Source organism: Leptonychotes weddellii, chromosome 14, assembly GCF_054177405.1.
Source record: "Leptonychotes weddellii isolate Sample4059 chromosome 14, ASM5417740v2, whole genome shotgun sequence".
Classification (NCBI taxonomy): domain Eukaryota; kingdom Metazoa; phylum Chordata; class Mammalia; order Carnivora; family Phocidae; genus Leptonychotes; species Leptonychotes weddellii.
The window spans coordinates 60422508-60440164 of NC_138382.1; the positions used below are offsets into that span (position 1 = coordinate 60422508).

The window sequence follows — 17657 nt, forward strand, 5'->3', positions numbered from 1 at the left end:
GTATGGCTAAGGAGCACAGAAAGTAGAGATTCAACATAAAAATAATTGGTAGATCTGAGGGCAAATGGCACAATAGTTACTTAACAATAAAAGCAAACTTTTCTTAAAAGATGATGGAGAAGGTTTAAAGAGCTCACCACAACACAAACAACAACAGAAAAAAAACAGATAAGATGCACTACATCAAAATTAAGAACTTCTGTGCAAAGGACATAATCAAAAGTAAAAGTACAGTCCATGGAATGGGAGAAAATATTTGCAAATCCTAAATCTAAAAAGGAGTTAATATCCAGAATATATAAAGAACGCCTACAACTCAATAACAAAAATCAAACAATCCAATTAAAAAATGAACAAAAGACTTGAACAAACATTTCTCCATATACAGATGGCCAAAAAGCAAATAACAAGATAGTCAACATCACCAATCGTTAGGGAAATGCACATCAAAACCACAATGAGATACCACCTCACATCCATTAGAATGGTTGCTATCAAAAAAGCAGAAAGTAAGTACTGGCAGGGATGTGAAGATCGGAACCTTTATTTTACTGCTGGTGGCATTTACTGGTAACATGGCTCAGCTGCTACAGAAAACAGGATGGCGGTTCCTCAAAAAGTTAAGAATGGAATCATCGTATGACCCAGCAATTCCACTTCTGGATATACAACCAAAAGAACTGAAAGCAGGGTCTCAAAAGAGATATTTGTACACCCATGTTCCTAGCAGCATTATTCACAGTAGCCAAACAAGTGGAAGCAACTCAAGTGCCCATCAACGAGTGAATGGATGAACAATGTGGTACATAAATACAATGGAATATTACTCAGCGTTAAAAAGGCAGAACATTCTGATCCATATTACAACATGGATAAACCTTGAGGGCATTATGGTAAGTGAAATAAGCCAGTAATGAAAAGATAAATACTTCGTAATTCCACTCATATGAGTTACCTAAAGTAGTCAAATTCGCAGAGACAGAAAGTGAAAGGGTGGTCGCCGGGATGTGCGGGGAGGAGGAAAGGGGGAGCTGTTGTTTAATGGGTACAGCGTTTCAGTTTGGCCAGATGAAGAGTTCTGGAGATCTGTTTACCAACAATGTGAATATACTTAACACTATTTAAACTTGAAAATGGTTTAGACAGTAAATTTTATCTTATGTATCTGTTACCATAATAAAAAGGGAGAAAACAAAGAGCTCACCACATTCCAGGGAAAATATGAAGTACATTACCTGCAACTGAAACAAGGTCTGTTAAGTTACTAAACTGCAAGAGTTAAAGGAATTCCCATTAAAATAAAAATCAAGTGGGGAAAAAAAAACTAGGCTGTACACGGCCACCATCCTGACCACAACAGATAAGACAGGAGCAAATTTCATGCTTTTGTCAGAAATATGGAATGACTCAAAAAGCATATGTTCACCCAAATTGTCATTTACTTGCAATAGCAAGAACAAGGCACTTTTATTAAATACAATCAGGATATATTTCACCCTGAAAAATCCACTCGATGGCATAATGCATCTGATCGTGTGATAAATAAAAAAAGGTGCTGAGGAGAGCCTCAGCATGAGCAGCCTGTCAGTGTAAACACAGAATACCTATGATCGTAACAGGACCAAAAAATACAGTTATTGTAACTATTAAAAGCTATATAACTGAAATGCATATAGCTGTAATGAACTAAGATAAAAACTCCAGAAAATCAGGGTACCTGGGTGGCTCAGTCAGTTAAGTATCTGACTCTTGGTTGCAGCTCAGGTCATGATCTCAGGGTCGTGAGGTCAAGCCCCGCATCGGGCTCTGGGCGAGTCTGCCTATCCCTCTCCCTCTGCACCCGCTCCCCTCCACTCGCTCTCTTTAAAATAAATAAATAAGTAATATTAAAAAAAAAAAAAAAGGCTCCAGAAAATAGCAAGAAAAGGAAAACATTCTTCACCTTTTGAATTAATCAACACTGTTTTATTTCCAAAGTCAATAAAAGGAGAATTTCAGGCTCAAAGAGCCTAAAAAGGAAAAGGGGGGGAAAAATGGATGACTAACGGTCCATGGTACATTTTTTAGCTCAATTTCCTATCCTTACACCACTGCTTCCCACAAAACCAGTGAGGCAAACGGTCCAGCTGGGATGAAGAAAGCTGTGATCACAGGGTCCATTTGCTTCCCATGCAGAGTTAGAACAAAGAAATCAGAAAAGCACTTAAGAAACCAAATCATTTCCTCATGTTTTGTTTTAAAACACCATCTCTACCTGTCGCAGCAGAAACTTTTCTTCTCTTCTTCAAATTATCAGGTCCAAGGTCTTGCTTCAATATATTCACTGAAGACAGTATGTTTCGTGTTCTTCAATCTTTTCTTTTCCTACGTATAGGATCAGTTTTTCCATTTGCTTCTCCAGCTTTTCAATCAGACCTTTCATTCTACACTTGGCCTAAAAGTCTATCATTCTTTCCATATGGCACTCAGCTGACGCATTCCAAGGAAGGGATACACGCGGCCCGCAGAAGGAGAAGCGAAAGCACCACCATCACCGGGTTTAACATGTGTCTTATCTGTTCAGAGTCCAGTATTCTACAGATAGAAGAAACTGGCCCAAAATTATCTAAAGAAACCCACTGTTCTGATTTCTAAGAGTGCGCTGGCAGGCATACCGTTTTCACTTTTGGACAGTGCTCTTGACTGGGAGAGATACTATCCTGAAATGTATCAAAATAACCAGGAATTGTTAGAACACAATTGGCAGAAAAATCTCAGAACAGTTGTAACTACTAAAGCGAAAGATGTGTTGGCCATACTCTGCTTATGGTCTCAAAATCAAGCTAGCTTGTGTTATATTGCTTAGAAAATGGGGGGAGAGGGGTTGTAGTTTTAGTAAGAGTGGATCAGGAATGGGCTACAGTTACAGGTTTCAGAGTTAGAGAAAAATGAACAAGTGAGTGTACTCACTCACAAAGGAGGAGAAAACTGATGGGGATGAAGGAAGAAAAATCATCTTTTTAAAAGGATGGAGAAAATCCTCTTGAAAGGTAGGACAAATTTCTCTTTGTCCTGTTTCTTTCCATAGACCAAGGCGCACAATGTCTAAGCTCTGGGTCTTCTTGGTATCTCACACCATGACCCTCAGACATCTGCATAGGGATCCAGAGTAGTGCAAAGACTAATGGGACTTAGGACCTGCATCTAAGGGAATGAAGCAGGACCCTGAAGCATAGCATGGATAAATTTTACTGAGGAATGTTTGGGGAGGGAGCCTCTGAGCCATGCTGGAGTATTTGCGGTCCCCTCAGTTTCAAGACAAGGAGAATTACAACCTCTGTAACCAAGTGTCGCGCCAAGCTAGACTACGCCAAACACAGCCACTGGAGGAGACAGAAGATATTTCCTTCTGAGAGCAAGTGCAGGTTTCTAAAGTCAGAATTCCTAAATGGCCTACAACTGAAGGAATACGAACATGCATATTCATGTTAGTGGAGGTGAGTGAAAGGGAAAAGCGGAAGAAAGGAGAGTAAATGGGAGTAGGAGCAAAGTATCCAAATAGCTGGCCAGAATATAGAAGTCTACAGCTGCCACAAGAACAGTGATTCAGCCCAGAATAACAGTCTGTAACAGCAAAGGATCCCGTTAACAAAGGCATCTAGGAATTTATACTGTGTAAAGAATTAATATTAAGAGCAAAGATTTTGCTACAAGGAGGCTCAGGGCATTATCATATATGACTGGCAAATTTTAGAAACAATCTAAACATCTAATACTACAATACTTGCCAAATTGAGTTATTAAAACTGTTTACATACAATTTAATTTTATATAATAAAAATTTATACAATAAAAATTAAATTGTATTGAAACTATCTATATACCCCCTCATTTGGAAAAGCATACAAAGACAATACATATATATTTACTAAGCCCTGAGATGGTACATGATATCACTCAGAATATCTTGTTTTGCCAGAAAGACAGCACTCAAAGAATTATGGAGACATGTTGAAAGAACAGGGAAATTAGCTTGACGGGCACCCCCCTGGCCTAAAATAAAAATTTCTGAGCTTCAACATAAATGACAGTAACAGCTTTATAACCCTTTAAATAGAAACCCAGGAGTTCATTTTAATGTAAATAAACTAATAAAAGTTTGGTAAGAAATGGAATATTTACATAGACCCAAATACTTTCCCACAAAATTTGTATTCATTACAAAAGCAAATCAGTAGCTTTACAGTGGAGAAGTCTGGAAGACACCACCTTAATCAAGTCTTCAAAGTAAACATCATGGGAAATTGTAACAAATTGACATTGTACACCACCTGAGAGGATGTAATGAGAAGAACACAGCATCACTTCTGTGATATTCCTGCCAAAGGTTCAAAATCTGAATTTAATCAAAAGGAAACACAGGCCAAACCCAAATTGAGGGACATTATGCAAAATAACTTTCCTATAATCTTTACTTTAAGTTTTATTTATTAAAGTAATCTCTAGGGCGCCTGGGTGGCTCAGTTGGTTAAGCGACTGCCTTCGGCTCAGGTCATGATCCTGGAGTCCCAGGATCGAATCCCGCATTGGGCTCCCTGCTCAGCAGGGAGTCTGCTTCTCCCTCTGACCCTCCTCCCTCTCATGCTCTCTGTCTCTCATTCTCTCTCTCTCAAATAAATAAATAAAATCTTAAAAAAAAAAAAAGAAAAAGAAAAATATACTATAAAAAAAATAAAATAAAATAAAAATAAATAAATAAAGTAATCTCTACACCCAACGTGGGGCTCGAACTCACGACCCTGAAATCAAGAGTCACAGGCTTTTCCCACTGAGCCAGCCAGGCACCCCATCCTATAATCTTTAAAAGATTAGGTCATAAAAAGGGAAAAAACACTGAGAAACTGTTCCATGTTAAAGAAGACAAGAGACATGACAAATGAATACGATGCAAGATTCTGGACTGGATCCTTTGCTATCTTTGTATTGAGATAAGTTGGGGAAAGTTCAGCAGGATCTGAAAATTAGATACAATAATGATGCTCATCTCCTAATTTTGACGGTGGCTTTGTGACTATGTGAAGAACGTCCTTGTATACAGGAAATATATTCTATAGTATTTGAGGGTGTCAACATCATGTCAACAAGTCACTCCTAATTGACTTGGTGAGATAAAAGTCCCTTCATACTTCTGTACTCTACTTGCAACTTTTCTGTAAGTCTGAAAGAGGAGGGAGAGGTGGAGGATGAGGAGGGGAGAAGCAGGGGCAGTAGAAGCCCCGCCATCTAAGAGAAAATGTGTTTAACAGGAAAGGAGTGTTCATGTGTCACCATTTAACATATGAATACACATGCCCCAGAATAAACTGAATTTTACAAAATTTAATCTGGTTAGGAGTTACTGTTACAAATTACAGGATTACCCCAGACACACATGGGCCTGATTTTAGAGAAGACAGGAAAAGATGTCTCAGACAAATGGCTGCGTATAAGGGGCGTGTTGCCAAAAGTCAAATAGGTCTTTTGAAAAAGGAGAAGTCTGGACCACAGCACAAAGTGTAGGCAGCATCATACCAAGTTTTGCTTTAGTTTCAAAGCTAAAGAAGTATCATAGTACAGAAGAGATACATTTACATGCAACACAAAACAAAGGAAAAGGCAGATGCCCCAGCAACGTGGCCTTAAGAGTCTGTCTTCTGTTTCCAGGCTATGGGGGGAAAATGTGACAAGGTACCACGTTCTTTGAAGATGGTAGGTTATGAAATTTCTTCTGCCTACCCGTGAGAATAATCTCTTCCAGATGTTGTTTGGCCCACAATGTGCTATTCAGAAATATGAACGTTTTATTTATTTTTGAAGTTCAAGAGCCAAATAAGAAACCTAGCTTCCTTCACTAATCTCTAATTAAACTGGAGATAAGTTCCCTTAAAAAAAAAAGTCCTGTACATCCTAAGTCTAGACTTAGACATCCTGGCCAACGTTCTGAGGAGGAAGAAAATAATACCTGTTGAATACAATTCTAGTTCTCTTCCTTGCCATGGGAAAAATGAGGCGCTTAATTTAATTTCCTTTCCCACTCTTAACATACACCACTGTTCCTCAGTGAAGTTGCTCCTGGCAATCTCTAAAAGAGACTCCCTTAGAACAGTAAGTATGGAGGAAAATCTAAAGAACACTAGGATTGTGCGACAGCATCAATTATTCCCAGCGGGGCGGAGGATATGTAAATACCATCGTTTCCTGAGAATTTACATACGTGCTTTTGCCAACTTGAAAGGTCAGTAAGGAAAGGCCGGCCTGGTTCGTTAATATAACAATTTCATGAGTAACATTTCAAAACATCATCATCCCTGTTGAAGAAATTAGGAATGTGGAGCAAAGGGAATTAAAGGACTCTCCTCAGTTCGCAATGATTTAGTAACTATGAAAACAAACACACACAAAGGGGCCCCTCCCCGAACTTACGTGAATGGTATTCTAAGTCTTGTTTTCCTTTTATGAAAGGATTTTAAATGTGACAGTGGTTATCTTTTTAAATTATTGTTGGAGGTGTTTATCAGGAAAGCAGCACAAAATGGAAAGGCAAAGAAGCCTTTTTACAAACTGCAAAGAGATAGTAAAACCACCAAGTAGCCACAGAACCCCTACGCCTGAGACGCGACCTAAAAACCAGCTGGAAACCTAAAAACAGCTGTGAGACACCACTTTAAAGACTTCTGACCATCTAATCATCAGTCTAAAAAATGCTGTCCTACTTGTCCAGAAAAATCACAGGGAGAAATCCAAATATGTAAAGAATGGAGAGTGTCCTACAGAAAAACATCTCACTAGTGCGAAAAGATATTATATGGCTAAGCCCAAGAGAAGAGAAAGCGTGACAAAATTAAAAAGGGAATTCTGGTAGAAAAGGAATCAGAAAAAGAAAAAAAGTTTTGCTCAACGGATGCTACCTGAAAAATCTGGAAGAAGGAAAAAAAACCACCAACCAGACTCAGTGGCAACAGTTTCTACCTGACCAAGAATTTCCTGGGGCTTAAAAAAGGAAGGAGTGTGCTGGAGGGCTGGGGTTCATGTGGTTGCTGTTGTAAGCCAAGTCATGGAGATAAAATAAGCAGGCAACAGATCTATAAATCCTTTGTGTTCCAAGATGTCTTCATTTTACACTACTATGGCGCTGGTTCCAAGAAACTGAATGTGGTGTGCTCAGTCCATAGCCGAGAAGTGGATCCAGAGGCAAGAGGAACCGGTCACCTCTCCAAAGAGCCATCCCAGTTTGAGTGGTGGTGGAGGTGACCAGGATGACAAGTGAGGACTCTTCTCCTGCTGAGGACTAATGGTTTCGTTTTGGAGCCTGATCTCAGATCCATGTTACATGAACTCCTCTCAGCTGGAGTTCATAGCACCACACTGATTTCTTTTGGCCCCAATCCTGCATCGCAGCTGTTTATACTTATTTGAGGTATGGTGTATTTTGAAACAAAATGAACCAGATTTCCCCCACTGCCTATGTCAGTGCCTGGTAATGGAAAACATTAACTCTTTCACAACCAGGATACTGACAAGTGTAGTACATCCATCATATGCAGGAAGACACAAAGGAGACAGGGATCCGGAGCTGGGAGAGTTCTCCAACTAAGCTTATTTCAAAGCAAAGGGCAGATATTCCACCATTTACACAGTTTCTGGACCCCGTCCATCTCCAGTTTCAGTCAGTTTACAGGTTTTAAAAGAACAAGAGTCATGAGTTCGAGCAATTATATGCCAACAAACTGGACAATCTAGAAGAAATAGATAAATTCCTAGAAACATACAACCTACCAAGACTGAATCATAAAGAAATAGAAAATTTGAGATCAAACACAGTAAGGAGATAGAAACAGTGATCAAAAACCTCCCAACAAAGAAAAAGCCAGGACTAGATAGTTTTGCTGGTGAATTCTACCAAACATTTAAAGAAGAATTAATGCCAATTCTTTTCAAACGAGAAAGGAATACTCCCAAACCCATTTTATGAGGCCAACATTAACCTGACACAAAAGCCAGATAAAGATACTACAAGAAAACATAAGCCAATATCCCTGATAAACCCAGGTGCAAGGGACACCTGGGTGGCTCAGTCGGTTAAGTGCCTGCCTTTGGCTCAGGTCATGATCCCAGGGTCCTGGGATCAAGCCCCATGTAGGGCTCCCTGCTCAATGCGGAGCCTGCTTCTCCCTCGCCTGCCACTCTCCCTGCTTGTGCATGCTCTGTCTCAAATAAAATCTTAAAAAAAATTTAAAAAAAAACCACAGGTGCCAAAATTCTCAAAATTTTAGCAAACCAAATTCAATAGCACATGAAAAGGATCATACACCATGATCAAGTGGGATTTAACACTGGGGTGCAAGGATAGTTCAACATACACAAATCAGTAAGCATGATACAACCACATCAATAAAGGATAAAAATCTTATGATCCTCTCAACAAATGCAGAAAAAGCATTTGACAAAATGTGACATCTGTTTATAATAAAAACTCTCAACAAATTGGGAATAGAAGGAACATATCTCAAAGTAATAAAGGCCACATATGACAAACTCACAACTAACATTATGCCCAACAGTGAAAGGCTGAAAGCTTTCCCACTAAGATCAGGAATGAGGCAAAGATGGCCACTCTCACTATTGCTATATACTGTATTGGAAGTTCTCACTAAAGCAATTAGGCAAAAAAATAAAAGGCATCCAAATCAGAAAGGAAGAAAAGTTGTCTCTGTTTGCAGATGATATGATCTTATAAAGAGAAAATCTCAAAGACCCCACCAAAAAACACACAGAATAAATTCAATAAAGTTGCAGGATATAAAATCAATATACAAAATCGTTTGTTTCTATGCAGTACCAACTATCTGAAAAAGAAATAAAACAATCCCATTTATAATGGCATCAAAAACAATAAAATGCTTAAGAATAATTATTTGATGAAGACAGTAAAGAGCCATATGCTGAAAATTAGAAGACTGATGAAAAAAATTGGAAGACACAAATGGAAGATATCCTGTGTTCATGGATAAGAATATTGTTAAAATGTCCATACTACCAAAAGCCATCTATCAATTCAATGCATTCTCTATCAATATTCCAATGGCATTTTTCATAGCAACAGAAAAAAATCCTAAAATTCATATGGAGCCACAAAAGATCCCAAATAGCCATTGTTCCTGAGGAAGAATCATAAACCTAGAGGCACCACAATTCCTGACTTCAAACTTTATTATAAGCTATAGTAATCAAAACAATATGGTACTGACATAAAAACAAACACATAAACAACTGAAACAGAACTGAGGCTTGAGAAATAATACCAACATATATGATCAACTAATATTTGATAAGGGAGCTAAGAATACTCAGTGGGGGAAAGGATAGTCTTTTCCACAAATGGTGCTGAGAAAACTGGATCTCCACACGCAAAAAAAGAATGAAACCGTATTCCTTTTTCCACTACTCACAAAAATTAACTCAAAATGAATTAAAGACTTAAATATAAGACCAAAATTATAAAACTACCAGAAGAAAACAACAATATCCTTGACATTGGCCTTGGCAACAATTTTTTGAATATGACACTAAAAGTACAAATAACAAAAGTAAAAATAAACAAGTAGGACTATATCATATTAAAAAGTCTCTGCACAGCAAAAGAAGTAATCAACAAAATGAAAAGGCACCTAAAGAATGGGAGAAAAAAATTTGCAAACCATCTATCTGATAAGGGATTAATATCTGAAATACATAAGGAACTCATACAACTCAATAGCAAAAAAAAAAAAAAGTGATTTTAAAAAATGGGGAAAGGTCGGGCGCCTGGGTGGCTCAGTTGGTTAAGCGACTGCCTTCGGCTCAGGTCATGATCCTGGAGTCCTGGGATTGAGTCCCGCATCGGGCTCCCCGCTCTGCGGGAAGTCTGCTTCTCCCTCTGCCTCTCTTTCTCTCTCTCATGAATAAATAAATAAAATCTTTAAAAAAAAAAAAAAATGGGGAAAGGTCTTGAATAGACATTTTTCCAAAGACATACAAATGGCCAATGGATACATGAAAAGATGTTCAATATCACTAATCATCAGGGAAATGTAAATCAAAACCACAATGAGATATCACCTCACACCTGTTAGAATGGCTATAATCAAAAAGACAAGAGATAACAAGTGTTGGTGAGGTGGTGGAGAAAAGAAATCCTTGTGCACTCTTGGTGGGAATGTAAATTGGTGCAGCCACTGTGGAAAACAGTATGGAGGTTCCTCAAACAATTAGAAATACCATGATCTAGCAATCCCACTTCTGGGCTTATAGCTGAAGGAAATAAAATCATTATCTCAAAGAAATATCTGCACTCCTATTTTTATTGCAACATTAACAATAGAAAAGACCTGGAAACAACCTAACTGTCCATGCACGGATGAATAGCTAAAGGAAATGTGGTGTACAATGTAATATTATTATGTACAATGAAATATTATTTAGCCATAAAAAAAAGGGAAATCCTGCCTCTTGTAACATTGATAGACCCTGAGGGCATTATGCTAAGTGAAGTCAATCAGAGAAAGACAATATTGTATGCCCTCACTTGTATGTAAAATCTAAAAAAGTGAACTCATAGAAATAGTGAGTAGAACAGTGGATGCCACGGGCTAGGGAGTGGAGGAAATGGGGAGATGTTGGTCAAAGGGTATAAAATTCCAGCAATAAAATGAGTAAGTTCTGGGGATCTGTATAGCATGGTGACTATAACTAACATTTTATATTATACACTTGAAAGTTATTAAGAGAGTAGATCTTAAATGTCATGACCAGCAAAAAAAAAAAAAAAGGTAATTATATGAGATAATGGTTATGTTAACTAACCTTATTGTGATCATTTTGCAATATATACCTGCAAATCATGTTGTACATCTTAAACTTAGACAATGTTATAGATCAGTAATATCTCAATAAAGCTGGGGGTAAAAAGACTCGGATTAAAGTGGAAAAGGGAAATAGTTATTTCTAAATTGAGTGCAAAATTTTACTGAGCTCTCTGGTAACTAAAGCAAAAGAGAAAATGAAGAACTGTATATTAACTATCAGGAGAGAGAGACTATGTTCTTCTACTAAATCTAAGTTAAGAGTCACCATGTGGTACAAACCAGAAAGAAATATTAATATGGCCATTTCTTCTCTACCAATCCTCAATGAAAGCAGAAGACAAAAATTCATGGTTCTCAAGATGTTTGCAAATGACATATCCAATAAAGGGTTAGTACCCAAAACATTAAAAAAAAAAAAAAAAAAAACCATATACAACTCAACACCAAAAAAAACCCCGAATAATCCAATTAAAAATGGGCAGGGCGCCTGGGTGGCTCAGTCATTAAAGTATCTGCCTTAGGCTCAGGTCATGATCCCAGGGTGCTGGGATCGAGCCCCGCATCGGGTTCCTTGCTCAGCAGGAAGCCTGCTTCTCCCTCTCCCACTCCCCCTGCTTGTGTTCCCTCTCTTGCTGTGTCTGTCAAATAAATAAATCTCTAAAAAAAAAAAAAAAAATGGGCAGAAGACATGAACAGACATTTCTCCAAAGAAGATATACAGATGGCCCACAGACACATGAAAAGATGCTCAACATCACTCATCAGGGAAATGCAAATCAAAACCACATGAGATATCACCTCACACCTGTCAGAATGCCTAAAATCAAAAACACAAGAAACAACAAGTGTTGGCAAGAATGTGGAGATAAAGGAACGCTTTTCCACTGCTGTGGGAATGCAAACTGGTGCAGCCACTGTAGAAGACATATGGAGATTCCTCACAAAGTTCAAAACAGAACTACCCAACAATCCAGCAATCACACTACTGGATATTTACCCAAAAAATACAAAAACACTAATTCAAAGGGATACATGTACCCCAATGTTTATAGCAGCATTAATCATAATAGCCAAATTATGGAAGCAGCCCAAGTGTCCATTGATAGATGAATGGATAAAGAAGATGTGGTGTGTGTGTGTATTCACATGTACACACACACACACACAAATGGAATATTATTCAGCCATAAAGGAGAGTGAAATCTTGCCATTTGCAACAACATGGATGGAGCTAGACAGTACAATGCTAAGTGAAATAAGGCAGAGAAAGACAAATACCATATGATCTCATTCATATGTGGAATTTAAGAAACAAAACAAATGAGCAAAGAAAAAGGTAGGGAGAGAGAGAAAAACCAAGGAACAGGCTCTTAACTATAGAGAACTGATGGTTACCAGAGGGGAGGTAGGTTGGGGCGGGGGGGGATGGAGGAAATAGGTGATGGAGATTAAAGAGTACACTTGTCATGATGACCACCCAGTAATATACAGAATTGTCGAAACATTAGATTTCACACCTGAAACTAATATAAGACTATATGTTAACTATACTGGAATTAAAATTAAAAACTTATTAAAAAAATAATTTTTTTAAAAAAATCCATGGTTCTCAGAGGGCTGGGAATCTTAAACCCAGTACATACACCAGAATGAGCATCTCTCCTCACCCCTAACCAGAGCTTTTGATTTAGCAGAATCCAGTCACCTGTATTTTTAAAGTCTTCTTAAGTAAACCTCTGATTATAAGCCATGGTCTTAAATCAGAGTTCTATAGAGACACCTGTATACGGACAAATGCATTATTTTCCACATGTATACAACTGAGTGATCTAATAGGACACAAGGTGAGAGCAGAGGTTCCAAAGGAGGCTTTGCCACAGAATATAAAAAAACTGATTCCTGGGCCCTACCTGCGACACACTGAATCAGACTGTGTGTGGATGTGAGCCAAGAATCTGTATTATAATGAGTGCCCCTAGGTTGAAAGCCAGATGTGTTAATTAGTGCATTAGACCAGTGGTTCTCAAACTACAGCCTACAACAACCAGATTTCACTGGAGGGTTTGTTCAAACGCCAGATGGCTGAGCACTGACCTGGAGTTTCTGATTCAGTAGGTCTGCAATGGGCCATTTTACAACCGAGTAACAAGTTCTCAAGTGACGCTGGTGGGGCTGCGCCAGGGACTACACTTTGAGAACCACTCACGAGACTGTTCTTTTAATCGATCAGTTACCTCAAATGGCCTTTGATACAACCAAAAAGGAGATAACTCAGGACTGCAGTCTCTGCTATGCGTCTACAGTGTAAGTGTTCAGGGCCGTTGAATAAAAAACAGCCTCATGTGCTTTTGATACAAGACATAAAGAGCAAATTTGGTCTTTTCTTTAAAAAACAAATGACATTGTAATCCAAATTGAGGGCAATTTTACCTATTCAATTATGAGGATTTCCAGAAATTTTCTTAGGAAGGAGATTTTGAATTATTCAATAAAGACTAACTGAAACTCCACAGGTCAGTGATAGAAAGATCTGAGTTCAGGTGTTGCCATTTATAAATCTTGGACATGAACAAACATACACTTAGTGAAGCTGCTAAGAACATGTTATTTTTGAGCAGGACTCAATCCCAGTGTGTGTCCAAAAGAATAAGAGAGCTGCAAAATGTACCCACCACACCATTATATGAATTGACCTACGGAATGAAGGGATTTAATGCTGTCCGTCTGAATGGTGCCAGGTGTCTGCCAAAAGCAACAGATTTCGTATGGACAAAGTCAACAGCAAGCTCTCCTTTAAGAAAAGAACCAGTCAACAGCTCTGAGGCATCTTAAATTTATTTCCTGGTCATGAGCATAAGATCATACCACTGCAAAGGAAATAGCTGGTTCACAGACACGTTTAAGTTATTAATCATAAATTTAAAAGAAGGCAGAGGGAGGTGGACACAGATAGGTTTTATATCACTTGGAAATGGAATTTGATCCATCAAAAGATAATTCCTACATACTACACGATTCTCAGGGTGGCTGTATCAACCCTCTTACATACTGAAGTCTAAAGTCTTTGAGATCAATCAGTTCAACCCAAGAACCGTTTCATGAGGATCAAAAGCTTTGGTTAAATCAATAAATCATGCAAATGGTCATGAACGGACTTATGAATAAAGATGACATCAGCCCCTAGGGGCGCCTGGGTGGCTCAGTCATTAAGCATCTGCCTTCGGCTCAGGTCATGATCCCAGGGTCCTGGGATCCAGCCCCGCATCGGGCTCCCTGCTCTGCGGGAAGCCTGCTTCTCCCTCTCCCACTCCCCCTGCTTGTGTTCCCTCTCTCTGTCAAATAAATAGATAAAAAATCTTTAAAAAAAAAATGACATCCGCCCCAATTCCTTGATACATCTCCACCCAATTTCCAGTTAAAAGACACAAAGACAAGCGAAAACCTCAACATGGTTCTGAAACCAAGAATAACAGCCTGCCATTAATAATAATCATCATCATAAAAACCTGGCAGTGATATCCATTAAGTACAGTGTATTATCTATGAAGTACAGTGAAGGCAGGGCTGAGTTAAAAGCAGTGAATGTCCACTGAACACTTTGCCGAAAAAGAGTAACTAAAAGTGAGAAGGTTCAAACCTCCTCCGCTCTACCTCCTTTTCCAGAACGAAGAGTGGGTACCAAAGAGAGCAGCAGGGAACAGCCCGGTATTGCTCAGCTCTGCTTTCTGAAATAACCATGGAGCAATCCGCTATTTCCCCTTTTTCCCATCACTCTTGGAAATCCTGTGCAAGGACCTTTTTTTTTAGGGGCACCTGGGTGGCTCAGTCGTTAAAGCGTCTGCCTTCGGCTCAGGTCATGATCACAGGGTCCTGGGATCAAGCCCAGCATCGGGCTCCCTGCTCGGCGGGAAGCCTGCTTCTCCCTCTCCCACTAACCCTGCTTGTGTTCCCTCTCTCGCTGTCTCTCTAATAAATAAATAAAATCGTAAGTCAGTAGGCAATAAAGAATCCACTGACAGATTCAGGGCCTCCTGAATATGGGAGAACACAAGTCTACTCTAAAGAGATCTGGGTACAGGAAGAATTCTAACATGAAGAGTTTGTCTATCACTACACCCGAGTCTCTCAGTATTGATTTGTAACTCAGGAAAGAATGGGCCCTACTTTGAGTGGGGAGACTTCTTTGGGGCGTGGGGCCAGGGTTTTCTCCCATGTCAGCAGTCAGGGTACAGAGCTTCTTGGGGGGGGGGTGGGGAGGATCATCCTTGCCAACGGTGCCATGTGCTCATTGCACAAGAGCATGTGGCTAAGTGGGAGGAGCAGGGCTGGAATCCAGCAAGCACTGTACCACTCATGGTGGAGCTGGGCCTGCCCAAAAGAAAAAGCTTTCTGAAACCAGCATAGCTATACAGCTAGTAACAGGGGGTGGTTTTCAGTCCAAAGTCAGGGCCCGCACTGTCCAATAAGACAGTCATGCGTCATATGTGGACAGTGCAAAAATAGAACATTTCCATCACTGCAAAAATGTCTACTGGACAGGGCTGGCATGATGTTCACAAAAACTGTGAAGTGGAAAAGAGCTCTGTTACTTTTTAATTAAAATTGAAGTAGGATTATTCTCTTCTACAAAATGTAGTTTACAGAGAGTTCTGTCATTTTGGAGTCAGAATGAAATCTAGCTACAACAAAGTATGCATTAAGACAGTGATGATAAGCTCATAATCAACTATTTCTGTTCATTGTGTTTCCTAGTTTTTCATACATTAAAGTCAAAAACATGGAAACACTGAGCTGTCCTAAGTAAATCCCTTAAAAGGAATAGGGTTCTAATTACATATTCATCCATATACCTCTATTATGCTATCCTTGTAAAATTCCCTTGAGCAATCAATTTTTGAACTTACTAAGCCACCCCACACTGCACACTACACAGTAAATCACTGTAATACTAGAGTATGTATTGTAGCTATTTTAAGGCAAAATAAACTTATTTTTACCAGATAACATTGTTTGTCAAAGTTAATCAAAGAAAACCAGAACATATTTCAGAAAGAACTTATCTTTTAAAATGGAGAAAAGTGTCATACAATGTCAACTAACAATGGGAGAATAGTGAGGATAAATGCAAATCAATATCCATCAGTTTTTGAGAGCTAAATAGGTGGGCATTCTCTTATCCCTAATCAAAGTTAAATAAACCAGAGGCTCCAAAGCCATAAACACAGATAGGATTTTTCCTGCCAACGGTAATAGAACAAAGCAATTCAAATTGTCAGTAAAAGAGGAATATAAGGACCAAACTCTAGAATGATGTGTCCACCCAAAGTCTAAACCACTAGGGTGTGTGAGTTCTCTTTAAAATATAGCAGTGTTGGTTACAGGAAGCCTAATTTGCATACCTAGATCAGAAATTCTGGAAATCCAAGTAGGTCATCGGGAGCCCATTATAAGTGGAATCCTTAGTTCCCATGGAATCAATAGGAAAGTATCGTAAACCACAGAGATTCATTCTCAGACAGAGGAGGACAGACTACAGCTGCCCCAATGCCTAGAGTTTAGTGGGCAAGCCAGAATACTACAAGGTAGAAGAGAGTTCACAGGTGCACACTCACATCTCAAGTGCTGATTCAGAGAAAGGCTGGCCTAAGTGCAAAAAGCAGGATAGCACACAAGTCATCCTAGAGTCCATCCTCTGGAGAAACCGAATATAACATTTGCTTAGTGGGAAGTGCCTTTGAATGTGCAGGCATCTCTGAGAATGCCTTGGAGAGTTTCCCTACTTAGAAGGAAAAGTTCCTTCTGTTTCGGGGGGATGGAGTAAGGTGAACTATTATTTGGAATTCAGTGACTACAAAGTGGCGGCAGCAATCACAGAATGAGCAGAGTCACCCAGGTTTCTGTACAACATGGTAGGATCAGGAGCTTCCTTCCTTCCCAAGAGCACCAGCCATCTGAAGGCATCCATCTGTGAGCTGGTGTATGAAAGCTAAACCAGTCTTTATGGGAGTGAAGGCAAGATGCTGGAGCCACATATATTCATTATCCCCCAACACCTCTGATTGTACTTCAGGTTCTTGTGGCTCACAGAAGCAAGATTGTAATGGAAGCCAGAATTAGGCTAAGCAATAATCCAAAAGTAACAATTTATTTACATGTACCTTTGAACACTGTGCCAATTGTTGTTTTTAAATAGTGTTCTTATATTGTTACTCATGTCAAAGTTCCATTAATGATTCCAGTAAAGTTTATCCCAACAAGTCAGACTTAGGAGGAAACTGCCAACTCATCGTTCCATGAAGACATAATCAAGGCTCCACCATACACCCAGTAGACAGCTGACATAGTTCTTTGTGCCCATAAACATTTGTAAAGCGTATGCCTTGAAAACTCTCACCTTCCAATGATAGTGACAGTTACCAATTTTGACCAACAGTGACTTTGTAAGACATTTCTCCCCATCCATCCTAGTCCTCAACTGGCCATACCTAGTTTTGAACTAAAGTTTGCTTCATTCTTATTCTCTCTTCTGTTCCTTCAGCTTTGTTCTCTCCTCCATTCCCAGCTCTCAGAATAAAAACATACTATAATTCTTATTTTTTTAAGATTTTATTTATTTATTTGACAGAGAGAGATACAGTGAGAGAGGGAACCCAAGCAGGGGGAGAGGGAGAGGGAGAAGCAGGCTCCCTGCCGAGCAGGGAGCCCGACATGGGGCTCGATCCCATGACCTGAGCCGAAGGCAGACGCTTAACAACTGAGCCACCCAGGCGCCCCTATAATTCTTATTTTTAAAAG

The 17657-nt window shown here is 39.2% G+C and overlaps 1 protein-coding gene across 10 annotated transcripts in view; it reads right to left on the minus strand.

The window, feature by feature from the left end:
- LPAR1 (lysophosphatidic acid receptor 1) overlaps positions 1–17657 on the minus strand; it is a 295096-nt gene that overhangs the window by 84773 nt on the left and 192666 nt on the right. The window contains exon 1 of one of the 10 annotated variants that reach the window (XM_031028334.2): positions 2255–3798. The exons of the other annotated variants lie outside the window; for them this stretch is intronic. The gene's annotated coding sequence lies outside the window, so the exon portion shown is untranslated. Of the gene's footprint in view, positions 1–2254; positions 3799–17657 lie in introns of those variants that run through there. 10 annotated transcript variants of the gene reach the window in all.